We start from the raw sequence: 6000 nt of genomic DNA on the forward strand, positions 1-6000 counted from the left end.
CCAATGAGTAAGCACAAACGAAGTGGGCCTTGGATTTCAAATAATACAGAAACTGTTTAGATTTCCTTCTTTCTTTTCTTTTTTTAAAAATTATTTCATGTGATTCTTTAATTTCTTTTAATTTTTATAGATTTGGGGATACAAGTGCTGTTTTGTTACATGAATATGTTGTATAGTGACATCACATTCAGGCTTTTAGTACATTCGTCACCTGACTAGTGTACATATTAGCCATGAGATAATTTCTCATCTCACTCCTTTAGATTTCTTATTTCTCACTTTAGCTATCATCTAAGTTGGTTATTTTTTTTCCTCCTTTTTTCTCAATACTTGACTCAATCGCCTTCTGCCAGCATATTCCTTCTGGTCCGAAACTGCTGCATTTGGCCGGGCCATGCCATTCTCCTGTTGCAGTTTGCCCTTTGGAATTGATCTGGAGATGTGTGGGGTGTGTAGTTATGGGATTGGGCTTTCTACCCCATGGAAGATTTCTGGGAAGCTTATCCCACAGTGCTTGCATGACAAGACTAGCAGTTAATCACAAGCCTCACTTTCTCAGTGCTGTTACATAACTAAAATGAAAAAAGAGGAAAGTCTTTCTAAACACTTTTCTTCTAATCATCGAGGTATGTCTCACAACACTTCAGTCACAAAAAATTGGTCAACTAAGGAATCTAATTTGGTAGCTAAACACTTTAGATCACAAAGTTAACGTTAAGTTACATGTATCTTACAAGAAATGCTCCCTTGATGTGTTAAGCCATTATGAACCTAAAAAAGCATTACTTGCCCTGGTTTAGTGCTTAAAGTATCACAGTATCACAGTTAGAAGTAGAAAGAAATCTTGTCTTTTCTTTAAATATTTGTTAAAATGACTTGAGTTTATCTTCTAGGATCAGGATCTACTTTTCAAATATTCTGTCCCCTGTATTTACCAATTCTGCATGTACTCGTACTCTAGAAATAAGTAGTAGGTTAAATCGAGGCAAATTTATTGGGTGGGGGGCATTCTCCACAGGGCTTGTTTTCCAAAGAAAAGCATTATATGGAAGACCAAAATTAGAAGCTACTTGGGTGTGTTGCAAAACCATTCACAAAGTAACAGAGCGAGGCTTGTTTACAGAAATGTAATACCTGAGTTACATTCTGCTTGAAAATGTAACAAATATATATGAGTTAAAAAGGAAAAAATAATGTGTTGCGGAAGACAGGTTTAGGTTCCCATTTAGACAATGACTGTGACTATATCCTTGCTAGATCCTGAGCAAAACAAATGAAATAGTTTGGCTTGACATAATCAAACAGACCACAAATGAAGACAAACTTCAGTCGCAATTTACTCGGTGATGACTTCTCTCCTTCCTATTGCCAGTACACTATTGGCCTTGGAGGCTGAACCCCAAAAGCACTAAAAAACCTTGCTTAACATTTCATTCAATCCATTTCCAGTTTTTTTTTTCTTTTTATTTATAGAATTAAAAAAAATTATCTGGTAATACATTTTAATATCTAGATTAAAAATGTCTTGGAATTTTTATCCATGACATGTTTTTTCCTCCTAAGATTCTAAGTACAAAGGAATAATGACGAAAGCTAATTAAAAAAAATCAATATGCAATTAAGCTGCAAAATTCTATTTTCACTAAACTGTCCTATGCAGCCAATTATATATACATATATGTATATATATCATACATATATAGTGTAAATAAGGAATTATATATATGTGTATATGCACATATCTTATACATTATATATAATATATTTATATTATATATTATAATTATATATAAATTGCTTTAAGTTCACTTTCTATTAAGAGGAGCAGATAACTTATTTGCATGTCAGCATTTAGATATTTGGATTTTTACCAATGTGTGAGCACATATGAAGTGGGCCTTGGATTTCAAATAATACTGAAACTATTTAGATTTTTTCTTTTTAAAAAATTATTTTCCATGTGATTCTTTTTTATTTTTATAGATTAAGGGGGTACAAGTGCAGTTTTGTTGCATGAATATGTTGTGAGTGATAAGTTCTGGATTTTAATGCATCACCTTATACATATTGTATTATATTATATATAATGTAATATTTATACACATCTATATTATGTATATGTGTATTATATATATATTATATACACAAGTACTGTTTTGTCACATGAATGTACACATATATAATGTATAATGTATATATAAAAAAGCAAAATACAGCCTCCCTTTGATGCAAAAAGTGAAATGCAGTTTACTTTTTATGAGGTACTGACAGTGCATTATTTTATCTTCGACATCGGCATCAAGAAATTTTAACTTGGCCTGGCTGATTTATTTAAACTAATAATAAAAAAGAAGGAAAGCATGGAGAGACTGAGAGAGGGAGAGGAGGAGATCAAAGGAGGAGGGAGGTAAAAAAGAAAAAGTAGGGAGAGAAAAAGAAGAGAAAGAAAGGAAAGCGGGAGAAAAGGAAGGAAAGAAAATAATTAGAAAATGCAATTTTAAGCATTATAGAAGAACTTGTAAATCAAAGTTAACATTGCCTATCTTTGGTTTTGTGGTATTAAAAAAGCATAAGGCAAGAGAAAGGTGTTATGTTTGTACTCATAAAGATCTACTGTAAAGTGACATTAATTGGAAACATTAGCAACAGGTGTTTTTCTAACAACATATCTATCTTGCAGGATTAAAACTGCCAGTCTAAATATTTAAATATTTTTCTCCTGTGGTTGATTGCTACACAGCAAATAATATTTAACACCAGCCAGATTGACCTTATTTGGTTATATTTCTTCTTCTTTAATGAATTGTTATGCAAAGCTAGGTGTGTGAACATATGTTTTCCCTATTACTTCTTTTATATATTTTTAAACACTTAGCCTGGAATGTTAAACCTCATACGGAAGAAATAACATATTAGTATTGGGGGTATTTGCAAACATATATGCTATGAATCATGTGTTAACATGATAATTGTTTCCACACACACACATATATACAATCCATAGCAAGAATGATTAAAATAATTTAAGGAAAACCTACCATGAATATTTGGACTCATTTTTTTAGCACAAATTTTTTTTTTTGGCCTAGTTGGTAAATATATCCTGAAACAAATTAAATTTGTGAGTATCTTTGTTTATTCATGTTCATAATTTATTTGTTTAGGGACTCTCTCCCTAAACTCTCCATATACAACTGTGACTTTAGAGTGAGGGTTAAAATTAAATGAGGGTTAGAAATTAAATAAGGTTAAAAAAAGACCCCACTGTTACCATCTAACCAAAATTAAAAATATCTGTCCCAGGCCCTGAAAGTTAAAAACTTCAGGTTCTGAAAGATGATGAGACAAAGGAAGTCCTAGAGAGAAATCGATTTGATGGAAACACAGGTCTGTAACTTATCCCCTCTCGCACATACGTTTTCCACTCACCTTCCCCTTAAGTTACTAGAAAAACAAGAAAAGGCCTTTGGGTCACCAGTAAGATCAGTGTTTTAAAAAGAAAATTAGGGCATGTTAACCAATAACATATGAAGGTGCACAGCATAAGCATTCCTTGAAGGAACTTGAGCCAAGAACCCTCTGGGTCCAAAATATCAGTTTTACCAAAATACATATTTTCCTTCTAAAGATATAGGTAATAGCACTCTATTAAGATCTGTAATATTCAGTAAACAAATTAGGAGCAGGTTTCTAGTTGTAAAATTATTTAATTACTCAAGGGAAACTTGACACAGCCACTTTAGGGACACAACAAATGCCATGTGTGAAGTTCTTAGGTAGTTTTTGAGAATTTTGTATCAGTGCATTCTTTTTTCTATTTTTATTCCTCCTTTTCATTGTGACTGGGACAGAGTTATGGAGGGAAGAAAATGACGGAGAAAAAGCCCACTCTTTCCTGTTGATGATAACGAAAGCAAAGCTGTTTTACTGGTAACACTAAGGAAAATATAAATTTGACCTAATTTGGGAAACTCTATTCCATCTTTTCTTCCTGCAATATATTTATTTACATCATTTTAAATTTAATGGTGTGTCCAAGATTCTAGCATAGCTGACGTTTAAGACTTTCTTTTTCTTCTCAATCCTGCCACTGCCTCAATATTACATTTCCTCACATCAATCCTTTCTCTCCATCTTATTGTATTCATTAGAAAATGCCAAGGCAGGCGGATCAGATCATGCTGTCAAGAGATCAGGTCAAGAGATCAAGACCATCCTGGGCAACATGGTGAAACCCCATCTCTACTAAAAATACAAAAATTAGTATGGTGTGGTGGTGCACACCTATAATCCCAGCTACTTGGGAGGCTGAGGCAGGGGAATCATGACAGAGCAAGACTCTGACTCAAAAAAAAAAAAAAAAAGAAAAGAAAAGAAAAGAAAGAAAATGCCCCACTGTTCCTCTTAAGTCTGTGAAACAACATAGTCACATAAGCCAAAATAACAAGAGAGTTATAGACAGGAAGTCTAGAGTGTTCTGAGAAGAATAGAATACATGAGGAATGTAATAGCATGATGTTTTGGATGTTATAAGAAGTCCAGATGTGGCCAGCCAGTTGCTCAGAGCTGCTTGAGAGCTTTTCAAAATTCCAGATCCTTCCTAGCTTCTTCTTCCACCGTTTTTCCCTTGTGGCTCTTGTCCCCATTCTCACAATATAGCTGTTCCACAACCATGCTCCATGGTTATGTTGCAGGCAGGAGGAAGGAGATATAGTAATGGTTTTAAAAAAAGAAAAAGTGTGTGTCTGTTGATGCTGTCAATGCTACTGGAAGACAATAACACTTTTCCAGAAGTCATCCCAGTTGAGCTCTACCCATTACAATAAGATGTACCTAGTAGGTCTTATTAGGTAGAATTGGGGCCCATCATCATCACTGGGTAGCAGGGATTCTGGAAAGGTAAGTATTCCCAACAGAATAAATAAAGCCAAGGTTCTGTAAATAATGGAGAAAGGAAAAGTGGGCAGTGAATAGGCAGACAGCAATGTTAGCCCCAAGGGAAGCGACTGCATCCTATTGATGGTTGAGCTTGCATCCACTAGGACATTGTCTTTGGGAATAAGTTAGAGGAAGAAAAGAATAGCTGAATGAGTGAATGAATCAATCAATGAATTTGGCTTTTCTTCAGAACAGGGGTTATTGTAACCACTTACAACTCTTCTCTTACGTGGCAATGTACATGGATAAAAATAGGCTCTCAGTGCTTGTTTCAGGAACTAAATTTTAGAAAAGTGAATGCTTTATTAAATCCAGCACACCCACATATACAAGCCTTGTAGTAATCTAAATTTCAATGGCTGGGCATGGTGGCTCATGCTTGTAATCCCAGCACTTTGGGAGATCAAGGCGGGCGATCACTTGAGGTCAGAAATTCAAAACCAGTTGGCCAATATGGCGAAACACCATCTCTATTAAAAATACAAAAAATTAGCCAGGCATGGAGGCACATGCCTGTAATCCCAGCTACTCGCGAGGCTGAGGCAGGAGAATTGCTTGAACCCAGGAGGCAGAGGTTGCAGTAAGTGGAGATCTTGCCGCTGCACTCCAGCCTGGGTGACAGAGTGAGACTCCGTCTCAAAAAATTAAATAAATAAAATTCAAGGTCAAAGTAGATATTGAAGACAACTGAAGAAATGAAAAGAGAATAGGATTCTGAGTTCCTAAAAAAAAGGTTCATTTCATGAAAGCACATATGCACACAATTTACGCAGGAAAACCCTATTTATAATTTGTTTCAGGGTGACTTTGGCATATTTACTTATAACATTTTAAGTCTGTACTTCTTTTAGCAAATATAGCCATAATACAAAAACAGTATTAATTTTATTTTATCATTTGTTTTTGAGCCTCGTTTCTTTCTAATTCTCTGCCTGTTTTCAGTAATAGTTCTTTACTAACTTCCTGGATGCTTCATTTTCTTATACTGGATCATATATACTGGATCCATATAGTGAATCACAAAAAGGCTAACATCAGTATTTTCTCTTTTTTTCATATTTC

The sequence above is a fragment of the Sapajus apella genome, unplaced genomic scaffold (assembly GCF_009761245.1).
Source record: "Sapajus apella isolate SASKATOON/1434 unplaced genomic scaffold, GSC_monkey_1.0 scaffold70, whole genome shotgun sequence".
Classification (NCBI taxonomy): domain Eukaryota; kingdom Metazoa; phylum Chordata; class Mammalia; order Primates; family Cebidae; genus Sapajus; species Sapajus apella.